General features: G+C 39.5%; 1 long non-coding RNA gene across 2 annotated transcripts; it reads right to left on the bottom strand.

The window, feature by feature from the left end:
* Positions 1 to 2118: 2118 nt before the first annotated feature.
* Positions 2119 to 10137, bottom strand: LOC121380531. Of its 2 annotated transcripts, none has more exons than XR_005958959.1 (5): positions 10087 to 10137; positions 3563 to 3829; positions 2969 to 3116; positions 2561 to 2809; positions 2119 to 2383 (listed from the first exon to the last, which is right to left on the bottom strand). It is a non-coding gene; the product is annotated as an uncharacterized LOC121380531 (long non-coding RNA). The 2 variants fall into 2 exon arrangements; XR_005958958.1 differs by lacking the exon at positions 10087 to 10137 and adding an exon at positions 3939 to 4075.
* Positions 10138 to 15506: the final 5369 nt, after the last annotated feature.

Here is a 15506-nt window from a genome sequence, read left to right on the forward strand (position 1 = left end):
GAATAAATTAATTACACGGTTTCAAAAGGCTTTATCACTATAGTAAGATTGAATAGGTATGTAATAATATATATTATATACACCGATGTAATTTTGTTCACGTCCAAGATAAATTGCAAAACGTTTCCAATCGGTTTGCCATCATTTTCCTCTAATCACTGGCTACCACACAGCTGTTACTGTAACAGTGCAGGCGTAACAATGCAAACAGTGACCAGTTTTTTAAAGTTGCACGTAACCATGAATGTTTGCAAACCTTTTAGAGGTGTTGCAATTGCCACTATGGTATTCAGAAATGTTATTAACAGGTATTTAATAAGTTAAAACTTTAAATTGGTATGTCCCTGAATTACCAAATATTTGACATCTAACCGATGATTAATATATCAATGTGCCCTAGTGGTGTCGTACTTCACAACTGGTGTAACAAAGGCCGTGGTATGTACTGGCCTGTCTGTGGAATGTTGCATATAAAATATGCCTTGTTTCTAATCAAAAAGAGTACCCACTGCGTGGTGACAGCAGATTTCCGGTCTCATCTGTGTGGTTCCTAACCATATGTCCGACGACATATAACCGCCATTAAAATCTTAAATAAAACATTGCTTCTTTCTGACTCTAGCAACGTACATAATTTAAACGATGGAATCGTTCGTTTTACTGATACAGTTTTATTCTGAAACAGTTTGGTCGAGTCATTCTATGGGGCAAAGACTTGAATGGGAACAAATTGCAACACAATGTTTTTGGATAGTTTCTGCTTGGTGCAGATATTAATCTCTGTGCAAGCTAAAAGCACAACATTGTGGTGGCCTTATCAACAGTGCAGTACGTGTGCTGTGTTACAGACCGTGGTGGGACGTAGTCCATAGGTTAAGCGCTCGCTTGATGCACAGTCAGTCTGAGATCGATCCTCGTCGGTGGCTCATTGGGCTATTTCTCGTTCCAGCCAATGCACCGCGACTGGTATATCAAAGGCGTGGTATGTGTTATCCTGTCTGTGGAATGGTGCATATAAAAGCTTCCTTGCTACTAACTGAGAAAATATAGCGGGCTTCCTCTCTCAGACTATGTCAAAATTACCAAATGTTTTACATTCAACAGCCGAGTATTAATAAATCAATGTTCTCTAGTGGTGTAGTTAAACACAATGAACTTCAGTTATAGGCTGGACATCCCGCGAAGTCCCATACGTCTCCTGGATAGCTGTATGGAAGTGTTGGGTCAACAAAACCGTAAGATAATCAGCACGCTAGCTGAGAACTGAGCTTATCACACAGGTAGACAGGCTTAACTCTGTTACTCACAGCACGCTGGCTTATCACACAGGTAATCTGGCTTAGCTCTTTGTTCACATAGTGTGCCATCATTATATGTATCTATATACATATATCTATTCACATACATACATTATATATCTATATATATCTATATGCCATCATTTACATCTATATACATGTGTGTCTATATACGTGTGTGTGTGTTCTATATGCATGTGTGTCTATATACTTGTGTGTGTGTGTGTGTGTGTGTATATAGGTTACTAGTCGTTTCGTACCATAGAGCTTTGGTCATTTCGGACCATAGTCATTTCGAACTCTGTATCTTTTTGTCATGGTATGCCACTTCTTATTTTTATTGTTGACGAATAAACGTTGACGTGTAAACACACCTTGTAAAGTGAGCTAAGGTTTAAATGAATAAGAGAAGTAAATTAACGATGAAATGTGTTTTAGTGGCCATTAACCCTATTGGATTCACTTTTCTGAACATATGTATATGAAGGTGATAGTTTATTTTTAAGACGAACTGACAAGTAACCCATGGCAGTGATGATCATTTCATATGATACGAGACACCTCCCCCCCCCCCCCCCTATCTTATATAGGCCTACGTCCTCAGCCCATTGTCGACAGATTCTCTGCCTATGCCTGTCTTATTGCTGTTGGATAAACAATCGTTATAATCAACAGTCACATCCGTATTGATGTAGAATATCACTGTGTGGTCTAGTCAGTGATTAAGTATAACAAAATATACACGATCTTGAAATAATTATAACTTTATTTCACAATTTCATAACAAAACACAGCACTATACTCAAGCTACAATTAAGACACGTTTGAAATCACCAGCGTTGCGGTTTCAGCCATCAGCGACATGCACCAATCTGAAACAGATTTTTAACAGGCGGCCGACGCTGATTTTCCCGTTACTATAAAATGCCCAAGTTTCGAAGAGCACCTTTCTTGTGGCACCCTTCCTCTGCAGTTTCTTGAGTTTGCCCTCTGACACAAGACTGTTCTGCAGGGGTAGTGATTCAGCCTCTTTGTTGAGAAGCGGGATCAACAGGTAAACACCCAAGTTACCACTACTGTTGATTCTAAAAATAAAGAAACCTATAAACATTTTAGAATATACATCATTCACTTTTTACTTAAGGTTACAAGTATTCAGTATGCTTTTTACAAAATCATTCATTGTGCACGCTGCGTGTCAGGGGTAGTAAATTTAACTAGTAGATTATTATACCAGAAAATGTAATGTAAATTGTACATACCTGTTATGCCAACCCTCAATGTCATTGTTTGTAAGTGTCGGGCGCATGAACACTCACATGTCCAGAATGCGTTTGATATCCATGTTTTGTCCATGTAGTGGACCAATTCTGCCAGTTTGGGAGAATCTTCGTTGATCTGGTCTTTCAAGTTGTCAAACGTTGGATGGATATATACTCCGCGGACAGAAAACATAGTGACATCAATTTCGTGATAAATGTGTAGCAGGTATCATGCTCTCTGTATTGTACCTATGAATATACTCAATACGTTAGCGATTTAATGTCTGGTGCATAAATGCATGTGAACACAATACTAATATCAAAATATAATACAAAAGTACACAATACTTCCAATAAATAGCAGTAGAGTATGGTTACCCATACACTAAATCAATGTTACTACTTTACCTGCAAGCCGATTGACTGCACGTGTCTTCAGATGGCTTGGCCCCAATGGAATACACACCCTTTAATCTGCGACTGCGGAAAGAGGGCCCGACTTGACTGCCACATGCATCACTCTAAGTCGATTACGAACTCCTTCACTGCTGGCTGGCTGGCATGGAAGAAGTTTTAAAACGTTTTTCAAAACTTGTTAAATATTGAATATGTATTTCAATGAATGAATGAATGTTTAACGACACCCCAGCACGAAAAATACATCGGCTATTGGGTGTCAAACTATGGTAATGCAAAACAAATAAAGTGATAATCAACATCAATATAAAAATTCAAGATTTAAATAAAAACAGTGTAAAGCACTGTGCAAAAATACAAATATCAGAGAATCCTTTCCAAATTTAAGAAACCGTTCGTATTAAATATTATGTTTTCAACTATACATCACGAAAATACACAAGTTATAGTTTTAACAGTCTCTTACAGTAACGAATATAGTATTTTATTTATTACAAATTATATGTGACTTAAATTATAAGTATCGAACAAATATTGTAAGTATTAATGGGTAACTATCACACGATTCTCTTAAAACTATAATACCTGTTTATAGTCTTTCGTTTTCCTCGATGACATGAGAGCAAAGACAAGAGAGACCTGCTTTATATTTTCTCCACATCTCAAAAAAGCATGTATGGAAAACATCTGTACAAATGGTCTCCGAACAATTTTGAAAGTTCCATCAAGATACCAGACTACTGATTTAGAAAGGATGTCCAGCTGATCATCCGTAGCACATATAATGTGACGATTTTCACCAACTGTGACATCTTTCCGGACAAAGTTTTCAGGAAGGTACTCGTAGTTGAGCTGCAAAAACAACAACATTTATCGTAATAAGGCACAAAGATTATAAACGAAAATAAATATAAATATTGTTTAATAAAATTCAAGTGAGGTATATAGAAAATAATAATACCTTTTCCCGGATTTAAGACCTAAAATGGCCCCCAGGTTTGGAATCGTGATTGTGCAAATGGTTCCCAAAGTCGAAATTGGCTTCCCTCTTAGATCACAGTTGCGGGGCATCATGTTTTCTTCGAACATACCGAACACCACCAATCTACAGATTCATTCTTACGTACTCGCCGAGTTGTAATAATATAATGAAAAAAAGAGAGAAAAAATAAATTAAAAAAACCCCCATTAATAACCTATATAGTAAATTTGATATACTAAGTGAGCATATATTGTTTTGTGTATAGGCCTAAAATTAAATACAATTTAAATTTGAAACATTTCAGATATCTGTAAACGTACATAAATTATTACTATTTCAGAATTCTGAAAAAGTCCGTAAAAAAATACCAGCTGTATGATCCTGAGGCATTAACAAAAGCATACACCACAGACTGTATTGTGTTCTTGAAGCAACTCTTCGTCGACGGGTCATGGGTTTTGTACACTGTCAAAGCAGCAGGACCAAGCCCTTGTTTTCAATGGAACAAGAAGTAAGATTACGTGATCATGTTGCTTTATTGGCTAAAGTCGGGTATGGTTATACACGGACTGAGCTATGCAATCTTGGAACAGAGTATGCCATTGAACTTGATTTGCGTAAGAAAGATCACCCTTTGTCATTACAGTGGTATCGTAATTTCTTCACACGCTGGCCAAATGTGGCAACCACGGTCTTTGGCTATGGCTCGTGCCAAAGCCACATCAGAAGCAAATATAAATGCTCACTTTCAAGAACTTGACAACATTATGACAAAATACAATTTAAAAGATGAGCTACAAAACATTTACAACATTGACGAAAAAGGTGTATCTGACAATCATACACCTTCTAAAATTGTAGCAGATAGGAACTTAACACCTCTTTCAGTCACCAGTGGGATATCGAATAATGTCACAATTTTGGGTGCTGGCAATGCTTTGGGAACAACAATTTCACCATTTTTCATATTTAACAGAGGTTGCTATACCAGGAGTTTCTGCTACTGTCACTGAAAGTGGATGGCCAAATGGCACTGTATTCAAACAGTATTTAGAGGAGCACTTCATGAAGTATGTCCAAAGGCTTGATCCTTCTGAAACCATCCTTGTGTTGTATGATGGTCACACATATCACTTGGCATTATAGACTGGGCTAAGCATTAGAACATTGTTCCTTTTGTACTGCCCCTTCACACTAGTCACGATCTGCAACTTCTTGATGTTGGCTGCTTTAGACCATTTCCAAACAAATATATAACAGTTTTAGAGCGAAGTTCATGAGACAGCATTCATCTTCGTCACTACCAAAAGATTAAGTGTTATTGCTTGTAAAAGTTACATCGTCAGTCTGTCAGCAGCAAATCTATGTTCCTCATTCAAGAAATGTGGAATTTATCACTTCAACCCTTCTGCAGTAGACAAACTCTGTTTTGTACTAGCAACTGTATTCCAAGCACATCCAAATCGTAATGCAGGAAAATCAATGACAAACGTGGAAACACTGGTGATGATGTCATAATCACTGATGCAACAAACAGTGTGATCTAGCTTCTTCAGAAACAAAGAGTATTGTTAGACAAATCAAATGAAATGAAAAAAACGAAATGTGTTGTCAGCAGTCGTTGGCAGTAAAGCAATCACAGATGGCAGTGTTAAAAAAAATAACAAGAACACCAAGGCAGTCCTGTATAAGTAAGGTTGTTAAATATAAAGCAGATAATGTGTGCAAGGCATCATCCACCAAGAAACCCCGAAGACTTGTCAAGTTCAGCACACACTATACACATACAGACATCGGCAATATTACTGCCGGACCATCTGGTTTGCAAGTATCGGTCTCATTTGTGAATGATTCTGAAGACTCGGAGTAGTCTGACGTAACTTCAAATGATGAATTGTGTTGCGCCTATTTCAACCGATTGAAATGGAAAAACCCCCAACCATTTATTGAATTTGTCAACTGGGGGTAGTGCTGTGTATCTGGCTGCAACCACAGTAAGGACATTGAGAAGACACGCTGTTTTTAACTGCCCATGCCACCCAGAATTACCAACTCCAGAATATTCTGAGGAACAAATAGTGTTCTTAAAACCATTGAAGGTACTTTGCCCCTAAAATTATGTTATTTTTCTCTTAAGTAAACCAACAATAATCTGTGTTAATGTATTCGCCAGTAATTCACCAACGTGACAAAAGTGTGTAGCATACATGGTTACCAATATGTTATTAGTATATGCAATAGCATATCTCTACATAAGACTAAATTCAAAAAGGCGTTATGCAAGGAACTGTGTGTGTTTTACAGAAATATTAGTGAAATTATTTTTAGGGCCAAGTACCTTTAAGTGCATTTATAGCACAGTAAACACTGTGGTGAGGTTGAAATGTTTTCCACTGGTGTTAATGTTTAGTGTTTATTATTATTATTATTATGACATTTATGGACCACCATACATCGTTTCTACTTGTTTGGAGTTATTGTTCTTGACTATCAACCATTTACAAGTTACCGGCATCTTCCGCTTCAAATTACATACCCAGGGCTTCTAATTTTTTTTTTATAAAATCCACTAGCCATGGGATCAGTAATTTAAACAATTTACTAGCCACAATTAAAAATTCACTAGCCCTACTTTACTTTAAGTTAATACAATTTTACTACATAATAGTAATAATCGGATATGTCACTTAAAGAGGGACATAGAGCTTAAAAACACAAACATTAGGGGGTGAGGTTGGGGCAAGATATTCATATTTACAAAATAGACTTAACTGCAACATTTGACTGGAAAAAAAATCACTAGCCGTCGGGCATGGCAATAGTAGTTATTTACTAGCCCAACATTGAATATCACTAGACATGGGGGTGGGGCTACCATAATCTAGAAGCCCTGATACCGCATCAAAAAGGTAAGGATAATACAGCATACACAAGTAAACTAAAACTAGAAATAAAAATCGCATTATATTCTGACACACATTGAAAACGCAAAAACAACTTTTCATTGCAAATAACGACAAGCTATTAATGAAATGATGGATAATGTAATATGACATTAATGACTGGTATTCATGAGATACATTCACATGGAAACATGGCCAGTTATCATCAGTAATCGAGTTGCATTCGTAATCGAAAAGTTCAACCCACCCCATATCAAGGTCAGTATCTGGTGTGTCTACCATTGGCCCATGAGCATGCGTGAAGACGACGGGGAATTGATTGGCACAAACATCTCAAATAAGCCACAGGAATGTTCCTCCACTCCTGCAACGCCTGTGCAAGCTCAGCGACGTTACGCGGTGGTGGCTGGCGGTGATGTACACGACGTCCTAACTCATCCCACGTGTTCAAATCCGGTGAAACGGCGGGCCAGTTCATAACGGTAATACCGGCTTGTTGCAGGAATGCCTGGGTAATTCTTGCAGTATGTGGACAGGCATTGTCTTGTTGAAACAGAAGGGGACCACCTGGTCTTCGGTGACGGTGCAAAAGTGGCTGGGGAATTGGTCTTAGAATAACGTCAACATAACGCTGGGCTGTAAGGGCATCGTGGACAATGATGACATCACTCCTGAAATCACAGTTGATTGCCCCCCCCCCCCCAATACCATCAGACAACCGCCGCCAAACCGATCACGTTCCCTCACACATCCATCAGCGTACCGTTCATGGAGTCTCCTGTACACACGTGCTCTTCCATCGGCAAAGGAGACAGAGAAACGGGACTCATCTGAAAAAACAATGCTCCGGTAAAAGGCTGGTGAATGATAACCATTCTGGAGAGCAAAATGTAGTCTCGCAGCACGATGTCGCGGTGTCATGATGTTACCGTTGTACGGGCGTCTGCATCAGAGTCCAGCCGTTCTGAGTCGACGGATGACCGTCATCGGATGGATATGCCTTCCATGACATTCTGTCGTGTTGCTTGCTGTCATCGTCGCAGTTCTGAACCGGTCACGGAGGTGGTGTCGTCGAATCTGCCGATCTTGGCGTGGGGTCGTAACGGGACGTTGACCAGGTCGAGGTCGATCACGGACACTCCCGGTCTGTTGATGACGTTCAACAAGTCGTCCAATAGTTGATAGATGGACTCGAAGGTCCTAGCAACTTGGCTTTGCGAAGTCTCTCCCCCCCCCCCCCCCCCCCCCTGAACCATGCACAACGCTCGCTCCCTTTGTTCTTCTCTGAATCGTGACATTCTTAATGTGACGAGGAATATGACACCGTTACTTGACTTTTATGTGTCCACATACTGGCAGTTCACGTGCATTGCATGCAGCATGATTGAGCATGTAGTGAACGCATTTCACACCATTTTGTGTGTTTCTGCTATTGTATGTGTAACGAGAACAAAACCAGGATTAAAACCCAGACAAAAGTACCAATCAATGGCTTCCTCTCATAAACAGTTATTTTAAGTCCAATAAATATATTTTTCATTAATCACAACAAAATATTGAAAAATATCTGTTTTGCGTTTTCATTGTGTGTCAGTATATATTTAATTTAGTGTTCTTGTTTTAATAATGTAAATACATTAGGTTATGTTTCTGTCAAAAACAAGAAAAAAATATCGTTGCTTATCCGCGTCAAAACCCATACCTCGAGGATATAGCTTTAGATCGTGACAAGTGAAAGTTATTCCACGAGGGACATAAATTTGATAATAACTGGCAACTCGTTTATTATCCTATATATACTCTTCAAAAAAAGAAACGCAAAAGGGTACAAATGGGTTATAACTCCGATTTTATGTTTCCTACCGGTTCATGCTTTGTGAATATAAGGTCATTGCATGTCCCAAACACATTCCCACGGTTACATTCGATAAAACGCAGCTACTGTACAATAAAGTTCCAAAATGTGAATATTCGCAAAAACGCAGCCACGTGCAAACCATGTCACCACTGCACGTGCGTTGTCTGCACATGCAACATGAACACCGACAGTATAAAAGTGCAGGGTGTTCGCTTGCCTGGCCTCTGTATCTGGCCGACAGTTGACAATCCAGGACATGCCACGTCTCAGTGAACCGCAGAGAAACAATGCCATCGGCCGACTAGACGCAGGCGAATCCAGAACGGCCGTTGCCAGGGCATTCCATGTGTCCCCAAGCACCATCTCCAGACTGTGGGACCGTTACCAGCAATATGGATCAACACGTGACCTCCCTAGATCCGGTCGACCACGGGTCACTACCCCGGGCAGGACCGCTACATCCGGGTACGCCACCTTCGGGAACGATTGACTACTGCCACCTCCACAGCCACAGCAATACCAGGTTTGCGCAGGATATCCGACCAGACCGTACGGAACCGCCTACGTGAGGTAGGAATTCGTGCCAGACGTCCAGTTCGAGGTGTCATCTTAACACCACAACACCGTCGACTCCGACTGCAGTGGTGCCAGATTCATCGACAATGGCCTCAACTGCGATGGAGACAGGTGTGGTTCAGTGACGAGTCCCGATTTCTGCTCCGACGTCATGATGGAAGATGTCGCGTGTATAGGCGTCGTGGTGAACGTTATGCGGCAAACTGCGTGCAGGAAGTGGACAGATTCGGCGGGGGTAGTGTCATGGTGTGGGCAGCCATCTCACACACTGGCAGAACTGACCTGGTCCACGTGCAGGGCAACCTGAATGCACAGGGCTACATTGACCAGATCCTCCGGCCACACATCGTTCCAGTTATGGCCAACGCCAACGCAGTGTTCCAACATGACAACGCCAGGCCTCACACAGCACGTCTCACAACGGCTTTCCTACAGAACAACAACATTAATGTCCTTCCTTGGCCATCGACATCACCGGATTTGAACCCAATTGAGCATCTATGGGACGAGTTGGACCGACGCCTCCGACAGCGACAACCACAGCCCCAGACCCTGCCCGAGCTGGCAGCAGCCTTGCAGGCCGAGTGGGCCACCATCCCCCGGGACGTCATCCGTACTCTGGTTGCTTCAATGGGCAGGCGGTGCCAGGCAGTTGTCAACCAACGCGGAGGCCACAACCGGTATTGACTCCAGATGACCTTGACCTTGGTGGTGTGTCCTATCACTTACTCACAATGGACTAGAGTGAATTGTGAACAATCCTGCAACATTTGGTAATTATCGGACTCACCATTCAATAATTAAATCAATTCTCCAAATGTTACGACAATGTGGTTTTGCGTTTCTTCTTTTGAAGAGTATATATATCTTTCCCCGCTGACATCATGACGTTAGTTTGGTGACGTCATCGGTTTCCTCGACTGTCAAGTCTCTCGTTTTTGTTGAAATCGTTTAAGCAATTTGTTCGTTAACAATTAAACATGCTCTAAACTAATTCCTTTGTAGTTCATTCACTTCCCACTAGAAACATCAGTTCATTACGAATATGACCTCTCTTGCTTAAATTTGATTTCTGTACCTAAAGATAGCTTTTTACGTCATTGCTTTTCTTTCGTGACGTCATCAGTTTCCTCAGACTTTCACAAACCCACTCGATACTCGGAATTACGGATTATCTGTCCCTCGTGAAATTTCATTCGGGACAGATAATCCGTAATTCCTCGTAAGTTATTGTCTATAAACACACACACACACACACACACTGGTATGTCGTCTGCTGCTGTCCATTTCAGACATACACACGCATGTTTGAATAGAAAAGACTGATCACTCAGAGGTATATTCGCCCAATGAGCCAAAACGATTTTGGATCTGATAAACGAATGGGCGAATGAATAAACTGACTGATGGATGGATGTATACGCAATCACAACAGAAACAGAAACATTGGTATCAAAGGTATACGCATAAATGAAACGATTTTAAAATATCATGAATATAAAGTCGGAGATGAGTTCATGATAGATTCCAGCACTTATGATGCAATGATCAAGGGCAAACCTACGATCGTGTTGAATGTTAAATAGTTAAATATAATATTATATCTGTCGAAACCATCATACATTATCTGTGTGCATACTGAAAAGTGTGCGAGTTTTGTCATGTTATGACGAAAGATCGAAAAAAAAGTAGTCTACAAATCTAGTTAATTACGATTTGGACTCTAGATTTGATGTTTTATTTAATGTGCAAGTAATATTTCATATTACATACTTTGACATATTGTGATATTCTAAAGGTTCGCATGTAGATACCATGACTGGTTCCCAGTTATATATTGGTGTATGTTATTTCTATCAAAGGCCATGGGAATTGTTGCAGTAGATTTGAAACCAACCAACTTACACTGTATTTTTAGAAGTTATATTTACTGGGTTGACGTGTCTGCTGGTGAACTATATATCGCCGAGTGCGTCATTAGGACCCGTTTCAATTATAACAATTACTGTATATTAATACAAACTGTTACATTAGTTTGGAATCGAGTGTCTGCCAGACCGCTTTCTCAAATACGGTTAATTTGGTTTCCATTTTGTTTTGTAGAAAACCTGGTTGGTCAAGTGGTTAAGGTAGCTGGCTGTCAAATGCCACGCGAATCGGTGCAGTAGGTTCGAATCCTTCCAACTGACACTTTGTAGTGTTAAATATTACTAGAGAAAGAACCCACGAACTCTCACGAGACAGGCTACGGAATGGTAGAAGTCGACCATGTATATGCACTTCCATTCTAACAGGACAACACACATCTTAGTCTCCTGCGCGTGCTATAACCTCATGTAACATTCTCTTTGAGAATGGCCAATACAGCACAAATTTAAATTTTGAGTAAACGTCAGTATCTATCTGTGATATTTGTATTTTTGCACAGTTCATTACACTGTGTTTTTATTTAAATCTTGAATGTATTGGTTTGCTTTACCATAGTTTGACACCCAATAGGCGATGTATTTTTCGTGCTAAACATTAATTCATTCATTCACATCTTAGTCTGATAAACCAGCCGTGGAGCTCTAGTTCGGCCATCAATTATTATATAATTGTGTTACAACGAAAATCAATAAAAACACCGCTAATAGTTAGAACCAAATATTTTATTTTAAAAAACCCCACTCAAATTCACCAGATGTTGATTGTGTAGTACAATATTACATGTGAGACTCCAATCTGAAACAAAAAGAAGAAACACGAAATAAATAAACATTTCTAAGTCAGATCATTGTTATCAGTACATGAACGGTAACATTTTCATAACATATACCGTACACAAAATAGTTATTTACCTTTTTGAGGCAATCTTCAGGGAGCTTAGTTGATTTTAGTTAAAAAGGGCCTTGAATGGGGATTGTTATATTCCAGAATAGTAACTGTTGTTTTTCTGAAACTGCACAAAGCGACGTCCAGTTGGCCAATCTGTGGAGTCGTTCTCACCTAACCACGTTCAACTGATCCCTCACTTTGCGGATGTTTCGGTTTACCGTAAACCATATTAACAAAATATTTTGTCTTTATTGCCTGTCATTCTGTCTAAATGAATCATTCCAAATATACATTGTCTTTATTTTCTTTCATCTGACTCATTTCAGTCAATCTGTCAAATAAAGGGGATCATTTTCCAGTCAATTTGTAAAATGACTGCACATTTTAGGCACTTTGTGAATTGAATAAGTGAATCAGGCAATTTATAAATTGCCTGAAAATTTCAGGCATTTTACAAATTGCCTGATTTTAGACACTGACTGTAACATATATAACGCACCGTATTTGAATACGTTTGTTATTTATTTATACATATAGATAAATATTTTAAATACGGAATGCTATGGATAACCCTTTCAAATTGAGAGAACAATGGGTATCCTAACGTGAGTACTGTATAAATTTACAACTGTTATGTGTTTATAGGTGACGTGCAGTAGGCACGGACTTACTAATGGTAATTACTCTGACCCATCCTTTTTGTTTAGATCAAGTATCATTCTATATATTGCAAGGATTTAAATCAGTTGGATTTGTCGTACCTGCATGTAACAGATGCTTCATTATGAATCCTGCTAACGTCAGCCTACTTCTTGTCACAGCACTTGCAGCATTTACAGCAGCACTTGCAGCAACATTTACAACACTTACAGCAACAAGCTTCACTTCCAGCCAGCAGGGAGGCGGACACTAGAAGAAAGAAAAACTGTTACCTGTTTCGTAGGTGATCCGACATTATTAGATTAATTTAGATGTAAACAACTACACCGACTTCTCAGTCAGAATAACTAGTCTACTAACAGTCCAGATAGCTGAGATGTATGCCCAGGGCAGCCTATTTGAACCTTAACTCGACGCCCCTATGCGAAGCGAATCCGCTGTACTTTCTTGTGGTGACGTAGAGAAAAGTGTGTTTCTTCGTGTAACGTTGGTACAACATGTTAGTATACTGTCACTGGACTCGAGAATAATCAAACTAAAGCTCTGTGGTATCAGATTTAGGAAAACATGCGTAGTTTAGACACAGTAGATTACGGCCATTTGGTTGTCGACAATTGCCAAAACATTACATAGAGATTTCTCTAGCCTTCCCCTGCATATCAATAAGGGGAGGGCTGGATGCGACTCGAGCTATAAATCAATGTGCTCTAGTGGTGTCGTTCAACAAAACAAACATTTTTGTTATAGCTTCTATGTTTGCTCAAGATATTAAGCTTGTAATTTTGCTTCACAAAGTTGTGCAACGTGTACTCACCGACAAGAACTGTCAGTATTATTCCAAAATTCATGACTGATTAAGGTTAGCTGAATTCTAAACAACTCTGTAGTTATGATCGAAGTATGTTTCAACCCACGAATTTCGTAGTTTTATACAAACTTCGAAGAAATAAAAAATGGTAAAATGTACTTTGGCGTGGACCTCTTTCCTGGTAATGGCTTAATAGGTGGTAGCACGTTCTCTTTGATCTTTCAGTAGATGGTGTCTTAGTGCTTCGTTTAGTGTATTTACCTGTTCGTTTGTAGTCTGAATTATTTTCTTTTGTAGTCTTAACTCATTCTAGATATTGACCAGGTGTTATTTTAGCGGCTGTGATTGACATAGCTGGAGTCGCAACATTTCCACTTGAAATGAAGAACAGGAGAGTTTGTTAGCAATAAGTGGACATTTAGGCCTTTAAAAAAAATGTCTAGTTTCAGGTTTCATCCTCGACAAAAATAGGGTAGGTAGATTAAAAACATATTTATTTTTAGGCCTCATGTCACTCTAAAGTGTGGACATGAGATGGTGCTATCAGGCGATATTTTATGGGGGGGGGGGGGGGGGGAGAGCACAATCTCTAGTGAAGGTGTTGGGGCACAGGCCAGATTTATATCTTAATTGGTACATATCCACATACTAGGACCAAAAAACGTAAATTTTCATCGACTGAATTTGAGGGGGGGGGGGGGGGGGGGGCTATTCCTTAAACGATCATATAACATCCTGGCAGAACAGGCGGAGAGTGGTCACGGAATTCAATCCCATTTGACATTTTCGATTCCTCCAATTCGTGTTACCAACTAGTGTACAAAGAGGTTTGCATGTTAGTTGTGTGTCAAAACATACATGTATAAGCACTTTTTAGAGAAAGATGCTTATGAGTGAAATTAGTAAAATAAATAAATAATAAAATAATAATACAGGAAAACCCCAAACAGCGTGTTCTTTCAACAGTTTCGGTTAAATACGTAGGTACTGACGGATTGGTGTGTGCGTGTGTGTTAGCGATTAATATGTGAAAATTATAAAATACACAGGTATTTAACATCAAACATAGGATTATTGTTGTATTAGAGCAGGACTCTTCGCCTGCTGAGTTTACTCGGTGGTAGCCAAACATCCCGTTTTTTCGATAAAGAATTATCCAGATACCGATTATAACCATCCATATGTCCGTCTAACTCTCGTGCTACCAGTTAAACCTAAAATTGGATCGCTCTCGTGCTACCAGTTAAACCTAAAATTGCGATCCATGCAAACCTAAAATACAATACAATACTTTATTTTGTCCGCTTTCAAGCAACATACTTCGTTAACCAATACAAGGAAGTATTTGGGACAATTATTTCCTAACCGCTGAAGGTGTGGTGTATATCTGGAGTGGCGAAATTTATACGCACGAGCTATTTTCCAGATTAGAGTGTGCTAGTAATACGGTTTGAAAAATACTTTACACCAATTAAAGCTTATGTGAGTCAGTCAGTCATTGTGAAATCGAGAGACGACATGTAATAGCTCAGTCAGTACAGTACTCGCCCTCGGTGGATCCATTCGCTGAAATAGTTTTTCCCCGTCTAAAACAATGCTCCAAGGCTGGTATATTAAAGCCAAGGCCGTGGTATGTATTGTCCAGTCCGTTGGAAAGTGCATATAAAAGAATGAATGCATATAAAAGATTCCTTGGTTCTAATGAAAAAAAATATATAGCGAGTTTCCTCGGAATAATATGTCAGAATTGCCAAATGTTTTGACATTCAATACCCTATGATAAATACAGCGATGTAGTTTTAGTGGTGCCATGAAACAAAGCAAATTTTAACGTTTTGTAAAATAATAAGTAGCGGATTTTAGGTCAGTTGGTAGAGGTTTTTGGGTCGTACTACGGAACCCACTCGGCGGACCGATTGGGATTT

Source organism: Gigantopelta aegis, chromosome 9, assembly GCF_016097555.1.
Source record: "Gigantopelta aegis isolate Gae_Host chromosome 9, Gae_host_genome, whole genome shotgun sequence".
In the NCBI taxonomy this organism is placed as follows: Eukaryota; Metazoa; Mollusca; class Gastropoda; order Neomphalida; family Peltospiridae; genus Gigantopelta; species Gigantopelta aegis.